Source organism: Microtus pennsylvanicus, chromosome 12 (genome assembly GCF_037038515.1).
Source record: "Microtus pennsylvanicus isolate mMicPen1 chromosome 12, mMicPen1.hap1, whole genome shotgun sequence".
In the NCBI taxonomy this organism is placed as follows: Eukaryota; Metazoa; Chordata; class Mammalia; order Rodentia; family Cricetidae; genus Microtus; species Microtus pennsylvanicus.
The window spans coordinates 2,267,912-2,282,315 of NC_134590.1; the positions used below are offsets into that span (position 1 = coordinate 2,267,912).

At 45.0% G+C, this 14,404-nt stretch overlaps 1 protein-coding gene across 26 annotated transcripts in view; it reads left to right on the forward strand.

The window, feature by feature from the left end:
• Positions 1 to 693: 693 nt before the first annotated feature.
• Positions 694 to 14,404, forward strand: part of Znf644 (zinc finger protein 644) — a 65,977-nt gene continuing 52,266 nt past the window's right edge. For 4 of the 26 annotated variants that reach the window (XM_075943912.1, XM_075943916.1, XM_075943915.1 and 1 more), the window contains exons 1-3: positions 1,004 to 1,314; positions 1,858 to 2,085; positions 12,979 to 13,089. The gene's annotated coding sequence lies outside the window, so the exon portion shown is untranslated. The other 22 variants (XM_075943917.1, XM_075943921.1, XM_075943918.1 and 19 more) reach the window with 17 other exon arrangements.

Genomic DNA, 14,404 nt, shown 5'->3' on the forward strand with positions numbered 1-14,404 from the left:
AACTTTTCAAGTTTTTCCACGAGGAAACAGTTCAGAGAAACCAAAGCACTTAGTAGGGCAGGCCTAATAGATTGCTCTAGGACGGTTAGCTCACCTTCAACAGGTTAGGGACTTGTTGGCTCAGTTCAGAAGCAAAGTCTAATTAGTGCTCTGCTTCCCCCAGAAGCCTATGGCTGAATGCTTGTTAAAAGGGAGATTTGGAAGACCCTCTGGGGAATCTATTGATTATCTGAAGAGGTAACCAGCGTATCAGATGTTTCTTTGTGTGACTCCAATTTGAACAATCCAGGCTTGCTCCACAAGGCAGAAACTATCTCCGCAGCGTCCAAGTCGCCCCAATCCTCGGCTTCTTTTAGGGTGTTTTGACTGGGTAAAGTTGAGTGGCTACACCTGACGCCTGCCCACCAGGCATCTTCTGAGTGGCGCCGTTTAAAACCTCTCCTTGCCAGGGCTTCACGGTCAGAGCTGGCATATGTTGCGTTCTTTAGCTGGTTCCTTCAATAGATAAGAAGAGAAACGGAATCTTGGCCAACTAGTGATTGTAGGAACCAAAGACGGGCCTGTTCCACCTTAAAGGGCCCAGGCATGCCTAGTCCTTGGGTCTTGCAGAGTTTGGTCGCCACCATATTTGGAGCATGCCTACTTTGGGGCGGGAACCTCCTTGGGAGTGATTAGGTCACCGCTGGGGGAGGTGACCTTGTTTGGTTTCTTTGGCACCCGAGAACAGCGGTGCACTGTTCCTGCCGCCCCCCACCCTCCCCTACCCCGCAGCCCCGACCGCCCGGGTGCTCCTCGCCGGCCTCCCCCGGCGGCCCGCGGCCAGGCAGAGGCGGGAAAGACGCGCGCCTGCGCCGTGGGAACCGAGGCCGGAGGCGAAAAGCGGGGAGCGGAGGGGGGGGGCCGTTGGAGCCGAGTAGCAGCGTACAGAGCGGCGTGTGACGCGGGGACGCCGCGCGCTCCCAACGTCGCCCCGGTTTGACGCACACGGCACCAAACTGTGAGTTTCGGGGGGTCTTCTCTGGTCGGGTTCAGCCGAGCCCCCCCCTCCCCTCCCCTCCCGGCCGGGTGTCGGGCGTCCGGGCTCAGGCGGTGGCGGGACCGAGGGTGGCGGAAGAAGTTGTGGGGGGACCCGGCCCGCGGCGCTCGGGCCCGGGGAGCTACGCCCTAGGCTGGCTCCCAACCATCCAAAAGGACGCGTTTTGCCGCACAGGCTAAGATGGCGGCGGCGGCCGAGGAGGCGGAGTTGCTGCTGCACAAGGAGCCCGGGCCGCGGGGTCCGGGAGGCGGCGGCCGCGGGGGGCCGCGGAACCTTAGGTGAGCGGCGGCGGCCGCCGCGGGGCGGGATTCGGCGGCGGGCGGGTGTGTGTGGGGGGGTCCTTTCCGCTCGGGCGGCGGAGGATCCGGTGGCGGACACAAAGGGGCTGAGCCGGGCTCTAGACTTGGGGGGTTTTGTTTAGTCACATGCAGCGGAGCAGCCAGTGAGCGGTAGGGGGAAGGGGGCCGAGATCGGTGAGGCCCCGTGGGGGGAGCCTGGCGGTCGCCATTGTAATGCCCCGAGTAACGGGGGCGGGCCGAGAGCGCCTCAGCCAGAGCTAGCTCGGTGCGGGGCTGCTGCGTCCGGGCTGTGGAGCTCCGGCTCTGGCGTTAACTGTCCACACCCCTCCCCTGACTTTGGGACCAGACCACATAGCCCTCCCCTTCTTCCCACTGGTCCGCAACATCTTGTGCCGCTAAGTGCCTGGGAAGTAACTCCAAGAGGTAAAAAAAAAAAAAAAAAAAAAAAAAAAATCACACGAAGTGTTTGGGTTGCCAGGAGATGATTGGTGGGTATCCAGCTAAAGCTTTTTGCCTCTCCAGGTCTGATTCCCTGGCCTTTGTGTCCCTGGGAGCTTAATCTCTGCCCGAGGAAAGCAGGTGTGCACCATCCACCTCTCCCGAGAACATGAAGATGAGTTGTCCCAGACCCTTCCCCGGGATTGGAAACTTAGGTGGTTTCTTGTCTCGAGACTGCCACAGACGACTCACGTGTCGGGATCCATCCATGGTTTAGCGACATTAGTGGAAAAGTTTTCTTCAACTGTTGAAGTAATACTGACTTAAATATAGTTGTTATAAAACTTTCATGGTAGATTTCAAATTTTATGTGATAAACTCAATGAGGGGATACTCACAGCTGGGGGCCCCGAAATGATGGTCTTGTTCTGTGTACAAGTTAATTTCCATAACACCGTCTTCTGTATGGGCAAGTACTGATGGATGCCAAGCTTACTGCATGAGGGTGGTGGGGGGATGTACTGGATTTGTCTTAAACGTGTCGTAGGTAGTTTAGTTAGTTTTTGGAAAGCATTTCAGAACCTAAACAACGAAAGTTCCCCAGAGCAAGGAAACTTGCGTCAGTGCCATGTGTCTGTGCCCAGGGAATTTATATCACTTATACTGTATTTCGGGTAGGCTTGGTAAGAAAGAAGCTGAGCTGCTATAATGAAGTTATAACTCAGCGTAGACATTTCGATTAGTGAAACATGGGTGCCTGACTGGTACTAATGCAGTGGTTTGTATATTACTGCTAAAAGTATGGCTGTAAGTTTTTTACGTCATGCATTGTGTTGGAAGAAATGATGTGAATCTCAAAAGAGCTGGTGCCTCGTGTTTGCTGTTGATGTGATTACCTGAAGGAATGTTCAAACACATTTAGATCATTTAAATCTGAACTTTTCAACATTACTTAAAACTTTGGTTTTTCCTTGTTTCTTTGTATTTTCCCTTCCTTAGTTTCTTTCTCATAGAGAGCAGCTAACATCAGCTGTATTCCTGGATCAGACAGTTTTACCAGAGGAGGAACTGTAAGAGAGCTGCTACCCTTTCTCATCCTCTTAGCAGTGTATTGAGTATGAGTGCGTGCTGTAAGAAGATGGTCTTCAATGCCTACCCTAGTCCTCGTTTTTAGCCACTGCTAGTGGTTCTAAAAACAAAGGCTATCACTGGGGAGGCCTGGTTAAGTAGTGCCATTAGTGAGACCACCTGTGACAATAAATGTACTGTTAAGTCATTTCCAAAGTCAAAATATATGACTTTTTTCAAAGAAGACTTGACCCAGAAATGTAAAAATTATAAAACAAAACAAAAAACCAAAACCACGTGCTTGATAAATCTTGGAAAGTTGGAGATAACTGCCATTATTGCTAGAAATTGCCAAGAAATGAAATAGGTGCTGGAAACCATCCTAGTGCCCTTCATTTTGTCAAGTTGTCTGGTTGGGTAAACAGACAGCCTCTTAGGCTGCTATTCAGAATGATCTTTTCAGACCAGCTACTGCTAGCACAGGTCTGGGGATGCACAAGTGCTGCAGCCATCCGAGTTTGTCAGCTGCGCAGAAACAGTTGAAATTGGCAGAAGCCTCTTAGGGGTCATATCAAGTGCTTTTTAAATGACCCTTTCCCCCTCAGAGCGTTGAACACTGAGTAGATGTAATCACACTTGGTCTTGTGGTAATTAGGGTTCCGGCACTGTGAGCTGTGATTATAAAGTGAGTGTCACTTGCGCATCTTGAATGCTTTCCAGGGTTTTTGGTTTGTTCAAGTTCTAGGAGAGCGTTGGAGTTAAAGACCAATGGGTAGCAGAAGGAGTGAAGGGAAGCAGAGAAAATGGTGGTGTGTCTGCCATGCCAAAGGCTCTGCTGGCTGTGCAGATCAGTGTTTTGGACTGTTGTTGCCACGTGACTCTGGGAGGACCAGTGCTCCTAGTCTGTGCACACGAGGACTCGGCCGTAGTACTTGTAGAAATCGGCTTGTCTAGTTGTCAGTCCGAATCTGCAGAGCACAGAGTTTTTAGCAGTCCTTATAGAAAATTAAAAAGTAAAAAATTAAATTGGTGTCTTTGTAAAATCAAACATTGGAGTGAATGGTGGATGTCGTAATTTGGATATTCATAGGTCTTCATGTTTTTCTGCGTTTATCTGGTGTAGAGATGTGTTTGGTACATGGGAAATTGTAAACATTGAACAGTTTATGAGGTGTTGTCCTGAAAGTGCTGTTTGCGATTAGGGCTAAGTAGAAGGAGATAGCTTCTTTTAATAGCGCCACTTAGGCCTTTCAGTTTGGGGTTTAAAGACTGCTTCCAGCAGTAGCTCACCCTGCTGGTGGGCTGCAGTCTCCTTCCCTCTCCCAGACCGCGGGTGGAATGCCACCATGTTCAGTTGAGTCTTCCATTAGGAACAAGTCCACGTGAAAGGGTGTTTTCTTGTCTTTTAAGGTCTCAATTTCTCTGCTTCTTAGATTTTTCTCAGCCCTCCAAAGCTGACCTGTGGGGTTGCTTCTTGCTTGAACTTAACCTGACTCTTGTGTGATTATGGGGTTGTATGTGTCTGTGTTTTTTAATTGAAGATCTCCAAGATGAGAGACTTGCCAGGCTCTCTCGTTGCTGTAGCTGAGGAAGGATGGTGAAGTTGAGGCCACCTGGGTTACAGATACAGTAAGACCCTCAGCCCCTCCACCCTCCAAAATCCTCCAGTTGAGAGGTGTTAACAAGAAAAACAGCACTCCGGTGAGGTGACCGCTGCTCTCTCCAGGAGGAGGAATATGGAGATTTCAAGAGGAAAAAGAAGGACGTAGCTGAGGTTGGGGAGGGAGGCTGGATGAGTTTGTCTTGAGAAATCACCTTTGTGCTAATCTTTGACTCCTGTCAGTAGGGAATCATTTAGGATTCTCGGTCTGTGGCTTTGTGAATAACAGTGCAGATAAGTGATTTATTCCATGAAATTCAGTTCTCTTCATGCAGGCTGTGGTAGAACCGAAGTTGATTGGAATGGTGCATACAGGTTTTATGTATTGTGTGTGTCTCAGCACATACATATCCATAATGTGCAGTGATAGGGAGACCAAGGTGGGTGAATTTTGCAATTAAAGCACCGTTTGCCAAACATGGCGTCCTCTATTCTGTCAGTTACTGAATTTTTACATTTTTGTGGGCTTTTTGTTTTTTGTTTTTCTTGTCTCTCCCTCTTGCATTAGCTGTCCTGGAACTCGTTGTATATACCAGACTGGTCTAGAACTCACAGAGATCCATCTGCCTCCCAAGTGCTGGGATTCAAGGCCTACAATACCAGTCCTGGCTCAGTTGCTTTACTTTTTTAAAGGTTACTGTCTTAATCTTCTTCCAGAGTGTTTATTGCAAATGTGCACATTGATGCATTTTATCCGTTTCCTGACCATGTTAGCTATAATTGGCACCTTTAGATCACCGTTCACTGGAGAGGAGGAGGGCGATTCCGAATTTGTTTGCAAATGGTATGAAGGTAGAGGAAAGCCTTGCTGGAGTTGGACATGATTTCACTTGCTAATACCAACAGGTAGAGAGTGTGCGTGTCAGCACGCATACGAACCACAGTGGAGGCAGGAAAGGGCAAAGCTGAGAAACGGGAGCTCTCAGGTGACACTGGTAATGTTTAGATTTAGCAGTGTGCACTGAGTGGATATAATAGCAGTGCCCTCTTAGAAGTCTAGAATTCACATCAAGTTAGCTCTCTGGACCGTAATTCTGAGTAAATGGTGCCCAATAAACAGTGGTTATTGTCATGGTTTAGTCTTCCGACAGTAAATCAGCTTTTCTCCTGTGCTGGCTTTAGAATTGTTTCTGTGTAAGTGCCCCGTCTTAGGCTCTATCTAAAACTGAGAGTTAAAGAATGTTGGAGCAGGCACAGAAGTGTGCCGTTCACTGCGCTCCATTGTTGTTCCTGGAAGTGGGTGAGCAGATGTACTTGGGAGAAGTGCTTCTCAGTGCTGACGGCCTGGTTCACTGCGGTCTTGAGAGGAGAGAAGGTGGATTGGTTCTGTGTGCTTGAGTGTAATATATATATCCTAGGTAACAGCGAGGGGAGCTAGACAGATGGCTCAGTTGGTGCCTGCTGTGCAAGCGTGGGGACCCCAAGTTAGACTGTCAGTATGCATGTAAAGCCAGCCGAGGCGTGAGCCCACTAGTCAACCCCAGTCCTGGGCTGGTAAAGATTTATAACCCTGGAGCTCAGGTTCAGTGGGAGATGCTGACCTCAGGCTCCATATACATGTGCAGATACACCCCGTCTGATCCCAGGAATTGGGATCTTTTCATTGGGGCTTTTTAATTTCTCTACATGGAGCATTTCCTTTGCCTGTTTTCCTTTCGTCCTGTGTGCCCACATGCATGTGTTTGATGTAATGGTAACTTCCCACTTGATATTCTGTTCTTTCCTTATCACAAACACAAATTCTTAAACAAAATTGTACAGGCTGGTGAAATCTTTATTTCACACAAGGAGGTATGTTGACATGAATGAAATACTGTTTCATTTATGTTTAAGAGTTGTTTCAGCAATATAAAAAGTAAGGGAAAGTCCCCATCCCCTTTTTTTTTTTTTTTGAGACAGGGTCTCATGTAGTCCGTGCTGGCTCCTAATTCATTATATAGCTGAAGGTGATCTTGATCTTCCTGCCACCTCCCAAGTGCTGGGAATACAGGCTTGCATCATCATTTCTGACTTGATCCTAGTACTATAACACAGTTATAGTTAATATAAAGTTAAATTGTCTATTGTGTGTTTTGTAATGCTAATGAGCCATATGTCCCGTTTTACATATAAGGAAGCACCTCAGAGTTACAGCGTTATAGTGAACAGATCCGCGTTGAGCTCGGTGCGTCTTGATGCTAGCTAGAGAGGAGAGACACAGAAGAATTGACTTGTCCGTTATTTCTAGTGGTTTTGGAGGTCAGCACTGCATAGCAGACATTTGGGTTGAGCTGCAAGGCTCAGTTTAAAATTGTAGCCACACTGAAAGAAGAAATAGGTCAAAAATCTAAATATAGTTCAGCTCAGCATATCCAAAATGCTATTTTAATGTGTGAATATAACTGAAGTGCTTACATTTGCTATCTCTAACAAATCTGTAAAATCCCGTGCTACTGTAGACATAAAGCACACTTGAGTTCAGAGTAGACACAGTTACTGTATTGGACAGTGCACGTAGGGAACGTCCTTTTTAGGGTGCTGGAGAAAGTATTTAACTAGAGAATGCTTGAGAAAAAGGAACGTGTGAGAAGAATATTCCTTTAAAAATTGATGGAAATTGAAGCAGCTATACATTGAACCCAACTGATGGATTGGAATTGGGGGTTGGGTTGAGAGAGGTAGAAACACAGACCGATAACTATATGGTGGAGTGTGTGTGCATAATCTGTTAGTACTTTATGAACAGTGAACTGATATTTAGGAAAATTAATACTATGCATAGTAAGAAAAATGCTGGAAAAATACTGAAGTTTTGTGGACCTTCTGAGATTTCCCATGTTGGGATATTATTGTTTGATTTGCAGCATATGGTGATTGGTCAGGAAGACTGGAAACTGAGGAATGGATTTTAGATTTAGCTAATAGTGACTTGTTTTTAAATGTTTTATTTAGGCAAAGCTTAAACACATGGAAATACCACAAGTCTATCCAGTGCCAAATAATGTACACAGGTCCTTTTCGCTAGAATCTAGATCATGAAAATGAACGTTTTTGGGGCTGAGGAGGTGGCACGATGGTTAAGAGCACTTGCTGCTCTTCCAGAGGACCTGGGTTCAGTTCCCAGCACCCACACTAGGAGGTTCACAACTGCCTGTAACTCAGGTGCCCTCCTCTGGACTCTGGTCACTGCACTCACATGTGCTTGTGCATACACTGAACACACACCAATACAGTCTTTAAGCCTCCACCCCAGTTTGAGCACCGCTCTATGGGCAGGCAGATCTCTGGGTTCAAGGCTGACTGAGCTACACAATGGAACCCCGTCTTTCAAGAAGTAGTGCAGAGCGGTTTCTGCACTGAAAAAGGTGCTTTGTAGTGATTCCCTGTCAGATGTATCAGTGCTGGGTTAGTTTTGTTTCTGGACTTGGTGATGGCATACATGTTCTTTCCAGGGGTGGGAGGAGCGAGTGAGCCTGTTTCTGCCCTTGCATGAGTTTGGAGGAGTCAGATGGGATGGGAGTTGATGCGGTGATTTGTGCCCAGACTGGAGAGCGGCTCCTTGGTTTTTACTGATAGCAGCTGTGTAGTGGTTAGTGTTAGGATCTGGAAGTTTTAGAATATAGAGATTTGAATGACTCCACAGAGAACAACTGTCTGCTTTCAGTATAGTATTCTTATGCATATGGCCAAGAAGTATGGGATTGTCCCCTTACACAGATGCCTTTTGGAGACTTAATAGTAGCTTCTAGATTAATGTTCAGGTTTTTCAGGCTGCTTAACGAGGTATTTGAGGATGTCGTACTGTAATTGTGGAGGTAGTAATAAATTATACTTGTTTTTACAGTTCAGCATCCACCTTTTAAGTTAAAAGATTCTGGCATTTGTTAACCTATGAGTATTACCTTACCGGAAGATTCTGAATGGTTAAAACCTACAGGGGAGGCTTTACCAACTGGGAATTGCAGTGGGAATGCTGGCTAGCACTTGGGAGAGTTGAAGGTCATCTTCTGGCTACAAGGTTAATGAGGTCAGCCTGGGCTGTGTGAGAGCCTGCCTCAACCCTCCTCCCCGCCCCTCATCTCCACAAAAAGAAGAAACGGAGAAATGTATTTGCTGATCATGAAATTTACTTAGAATGTTTGAATTTTTCTCCTTCTGTTAGAACCAGTAATTTCATCACTGTTAGGCATTACTGCTAAGCAGTGGAAGCCTTTTTGTATAATGTTAAATCGGAGAGTTTCTTTTTCCGTGAAACCTAAGAACTTAGAGTTGTAAAGGTGTATAGTAAAGAAATAATGTAGCTTACACTTTATTATATCTAGTTTTGAAGAATGGATATGTTTTGCATGTTCTGTAAAAATTGCCATGAAAAGATTTTATTAACATTTAGATAATGAATGTGTTTGAGCTAATAAATAAAAACTTGTATTCCATGTGAAAAATATTGTTTTTTGTTTTAAATAAGTGTTTAATATGGGATATGCTCTCTTGAGATAGCAGTTGTATCTGCAGGATTGTCTTAGGTCGGTAGGACAGGTGAAGTGCACAATTGGGGAGATTAGTCATTGAAAAAAGACTTAAATGTTAAGACTTTATAAAAAAAACCTGGATTTAGGAATTCACAAAGTATTATGTTATTTAAGTTTTTGGAACTCACTTTGTAAACTTGGACATGTTTATGGTGCTGAGTTTGATAACTGAATTTGCTTTCGTTTTTAGAAACATTTTGTTGTTTGCATGCATCACTTTTTATGTCTTTTTTTTAACCTTTTGAAACTTTATTTAAAAAATATCACAAACAAATGTTTTTCACTGCAGTATGTGGTGTGTTGCATTTTCCAGTCTGGCCACTGCTTTAGAGCTCCAGTGTGTCACACCATGAACTGTGCGTGGGTCTGAGCAGCCGACCCTGACAGGCAGGCAGGAGGCTCAACAACATAATGAAGATAGCAGGCTGTAAACATGATAGAGCTGAAATGACAGTGTCAGTGGAAGTGGTGCAGTGGTTTGAATCTGGAGTGATTCAGTAAGCTATTTTATGTGTGTGTATTATATATACATTTTTTTTACATCAAGTGGAATTTGCAGTCTATGCTTATACTTTTCAAAAATTTAAGCAGGGTGGAAGTCCAGGCTAAAGGTAATTTTTCTCTAGAGTAAATCCAACAACTTCTTTCAATAACTAATTGTTAAAAACCTTGAAGTAATTAACAAAACGAGAAGATAATGCACACCACAGTTGCCCTTCACCTGCTTTACCTGGGCTGGTTGTATGGTTGGCTTAGTGTCTCAGCATCCGTAGGAACGCTCCAAAGAGCTGGTGATTTGGAGGCCACTGGAGTGCACACTGGGCTGGTCAGGGAGCTGCTTCGTAAAAACAGCAGTTACCTAAATTTTGAAGAAATGCTATAGATAGATATAAATAGACTTATCAGGGAGAAATTGATGTTAAAAGAAAACCACACTGGTGGGAATTATAGGATGCCAGCGTTATCCTTGATTAATCAATTTTAAAGTAAAGGAAGCTCAAATAAACTTAAGATCGTAAGAACTGGAAGGATCTGAAGTTTGCCTTGGAAATTTGAAGTAAAAGTTTCACTGATCATTGATTCGCCAGAATTCCATGAAAAAGGTAGGAAAAAATCTAGCTATGGTGTGCTTGGGGCAGTGACTGACCTGAGTCAGGCAGAGCTTGTCTGCTTGGTGGGGGACAGTATGACACACTCACAGAGATCTGCCTGCCTCTGCTTCCCAAGGGCTGGGCTTAAAGGGTGCTGGGCCACATCCAGAAAGAGAAACTGATGACATGGACTATTGAGACCGCTGCCCGTGTTGTACAGAGCCCAGTAGAAGGGCACATGGTGCTGAGAAATGGTTGGTGGGTGTACAAGCGTGGGCACTTAGTCGGGTGGGGATGTGGAGGGGACAGGTTGGTCTTTGGAGGTCCTTCACGGGCCAGCTCCAGGACATCTCCAGCCTCCAGTGAGGCACACCTCACGGGATAAACACGCGAGCACACACACTCACACATACAACACACAGTGGAACGATGTTACTGTTTCCTGCTATCCAACAATTTAGTTGGTAAAGTTTACATGCAAGTTACAGATCTTATGACACATGAATCTTTTTTCCATGAGAAACTTGGTGATTTGAGTTATTGTTAAGTTTGTTGTAAGAACATTGGCGGTCAGCCAGACCTGCATAGTGAATTCCAGAACAGTCAAGGCCACGGAGAGCCCTTTCTCAAAATCCAAAACAAAAACCACTGAAACCCAAGAAAGTTATGCTGTGATGGAATGGATGGATGCTGAATGACATGTTTGAGTTCAGTGAGGGCAACGCTGAATTGGAATGAAAACAGTGCGTATTAGTCATAGTGTAAGAACTGATAGAAAACCAGGCAGTAATTAAAGTTAATTATCTGGACTGTGGGTTTCTGTTATTAAATAGGTATTTGTTTTAAAAACTTGGGACACTTATAGACACTCCCCTGAACTAGGGAAGAAAGCAGGCCCTCCTGCTTGGCAGACAGGAGCTCCGCCTTCAAGAGAGAGTTTGTGCTCAACATGAGGGGGATACACCTAAAGACTCAATTCCCTGGCTTTCATGTTTTTATAGTTTATATGATTTATCTTTACTAGAATGTCTAAGGCCCCTTAATTGGATGTAACTGTGTTTGGTGACACCTGGAAGTATGTAATGTGTAGGCCATTCTTGAAGTGGAATTGGGAAAAACATGAAAATTACAGCAGAAATAAAATTTAAATATTTCCTGCTTTTTAGAGAATTAAACAACATTTGGGGCATATGGAATTTTACAGTTTTAAGTTAGTGTGAAATTTACATTTTAGCCATTCTGATAGTTAATATTAGCTCACAGCTCAGAGTTTTTGGAAACTTGGGAGAATAGTTACATTTGACTTTTATCTTGGTGGCTGATCATCCCTCAAATCAGCTAAAGCAAAAAAATGTTTCCTTTGCTGTCAAGTAGGGCCTGGGAGTTGATGTAGCTAGGATGGCGAGAAGCGGAGACCCCAGAAAGGACTCCTGTAGTGTGGGGTGCTGTCTCTGGCCATGGGTAATGAAGTGGCTGCCTGCAGGGACAGACACCAGGGCCCTGAGCTGATTGCTGTAAAGGTTCCCGTCTAGCCTTCCACACAGGAGAGCTAGAAGGTGGAGAAGTGTGTGATGCCCTTAGGGTAGCAGTGCCGTAGTAGAGTTAGAAACTGTAGACGCGCCTGGTAGGGAATTGTCGGGCTGCCTTCAGCTTGCCTTGCTTTCCAAACCTGACTTTGACTTGCTAGTTTTCCTTTGGATTGTAGTTACCTGGAAACTTACTCAGTATTGATTTCTGCTCATCTTCATTAAACATTTGCTGGGTTTTGTTTTGCTCTTTGGGTTTACTCTATAAAAACCAGGCCGGCCTGGCTGCAAACTCTAGAGATCCACTCGCCCCCGAAGCTGTAATTTGCCTGGCTGCTCCACTCTGCCTGGCCTTGCTGTGTTTTTAGACAGTGATAACAAACGATGAAAACAAAAAATGTAAAAAAAAACACTAAAGTGAGTGATACTTGTGTGCCAAAAGAGTTGAAGAAAGGATTGTTTCATTAAAAAGCTCGGTGTACTAAACACAACGTTAGGCTTAAATTTGTGTGACTGACAAATAGCTTCGAGATGCAAACAGCTTCCTCAAGAAGCTGGTAACACTAGTTTGGATCTTAACTCACCTTTTAGAATTTTATAAGTCAAACACCAACTAAAGACTGGTTAGAGTTGAATGGCAGTGCTTTATGTGATAGGTTATTCCTAATATTTCCAATAGAGTACTTATTTTCTCAAATTCCTGTGATTCTTTTTATTAAAAAATGTTTTTATAAGTATATTGGAGGCTGGAGAGATGACTCATGGGTTAAGAGCACATATTGATCTTGCATATAAATCCTTTTTAAAAGGTTATATATTGGCCTCAAAAGGGGTTTCAATTTTATACAAGAAAAATCCCCTAGGTCATGTTTAGCTATAGTGCGCAGTAAAACTTGATGTTAGGTCACAAGAAACTAGAGTAGCCACTGAGACTTCACTGCTGTGCTTTGCTCAGACTTGGAGCAGAAAAAGGAAAGATGATCAACCTTTATGTGAGCATCGTGGGCTAAACAGCCACCCGCTGTCAACATCCCTCTGGGACTTCAGAGGAGCAGGAGAGTGGCCATGAGGTAAAAAGCCTGGCGACAAGCAGCGACTACTCACCCAGTGAGGGGCCTGCGCCTGGTCCTGAGTTGGTGGCTGCCGGTCCCTTTGAAAGAAACTTGTAAAAACCTGTAAAGCAAGTACCATTTGGGATCTTTTCCCTCCAATTTTCTTTTCTTACACTGAACTGGAAGATCTGTGTAGATGAGAATAACCAGGCAGAGCTCAGGGTAAAGGTACGGACCTAAACTCAGGGAGGATAACTGCATTTTGAACTAGAAACCAACACCAGCCTGTTTTCTCCTCAGTTCTGTCAGGATCCTATTCCCAGAAGCAAGATTGGAAAATTCATCCCTTTACAGCAAGCTGGTGTGAGAAAGGAAAAACAAAAGCTCAGTTGATAACAGAAGACGACCCAGGTAAACGACTCACATTGGTTTATTATAGTGGCACCTGCCCACAGACAATTCCTGCTTGTCTTTAAATACATGATCCTAGGCCTGAGGACCCCCAGATGCTGAGAATAACAGAAACTGCTGGAGGAGAAAGGAGCGGTGCTGCAGGAAAGGCTATCAGGGGGCCTTTGAAATCTGCAGAGAACAAGGGAGAGCTTGGGAGTTAGAATAGAAGTCATAGGGTGGGAAGTCCAGAGCCCTGAACATTTAGTAGAAAAGTTAGTTCAGAGTCTTAATAGAAAGTTGGGTGGTCAGGGATGTAACGTAGAGAAAATCGAATCAGATCGTGTGTGGAGGCTCAGCACAGGAAAGATAGTTACAGACTAGAGAATGAATGGAAGAAGTTAGTGGTTGAACCCCAGTTGAATTCTATGTAAAAAGGGAAACCTGGCAGAGGCGCACACCTGCCGAGTGCACACCTGTGCTTTAGTGTGACTGAAGCAGGATTGCCAATTTGAGACTTGCCGGGGCTAGCTCAAGTTCAGCCTGGGTGGTGTAGCAAGACAATGTCTCGGAAATTGAAAAGGGGGAAGGGGAGGATGGAGGGGTGAGGAGCTGGACTGTAGCTTGATGATAGAGCACTTGCCTAGCATGCCCGAGGCTCTGGTTTCAATCCCCAGGAAAACACACACACACCACTTAGAGAATGCTCAGCGTAGTGTTTGGAAACGTCCGTGTTGCAGTTCTAGACACCAGGGATAAGGGAAGGTGATCAGTGTTGATGAAAAGGTTGTGAATCAACATTGGGAACAATTGATGGCGAGATGATGCTTTCACAGTTCTGAAGGAAAACCGCTGCTGTGTGTGACTTGTTTGCACTCCAGCACCTTGTCACGTGTGCGAGCAGCCATAAAGTCCCAGAACTGCTTAGAGTCTCCTTCAGATGCTCTAGGGAGTTCCTGAAAGGCGTGTGCTGCACAAAAGACGCTGGGGTAAACTCCAGAGACTGTAGAGGGAGAACCAAGAATGCAAGGGTTTGGAGAGTAACCAGTTGAATTTGGGGCAGGAGGTGGTCATCAGGTAAAACCAAAAGCCGTAATGCTTCCAACCAGAACTTAAATTATTTCAAGTCTTATTTTTAAGTGTGTGTGTGTGTGACCTTTGATACTTCTAGAGCTGGAATTAGAGATGCTTATGAGTCACACAGTGTAGATGTTGGGAGTTGAACTTGGGTTTTCTGGAAGAGCAGCAAGTGTTCTCATCTGCTGAGCCTCTGTCAAGCCTCTGGAACCAGAAGTTTTTCAGATTTCAGAGGGTTTTGTTTGTTTGCTTTTTTTTT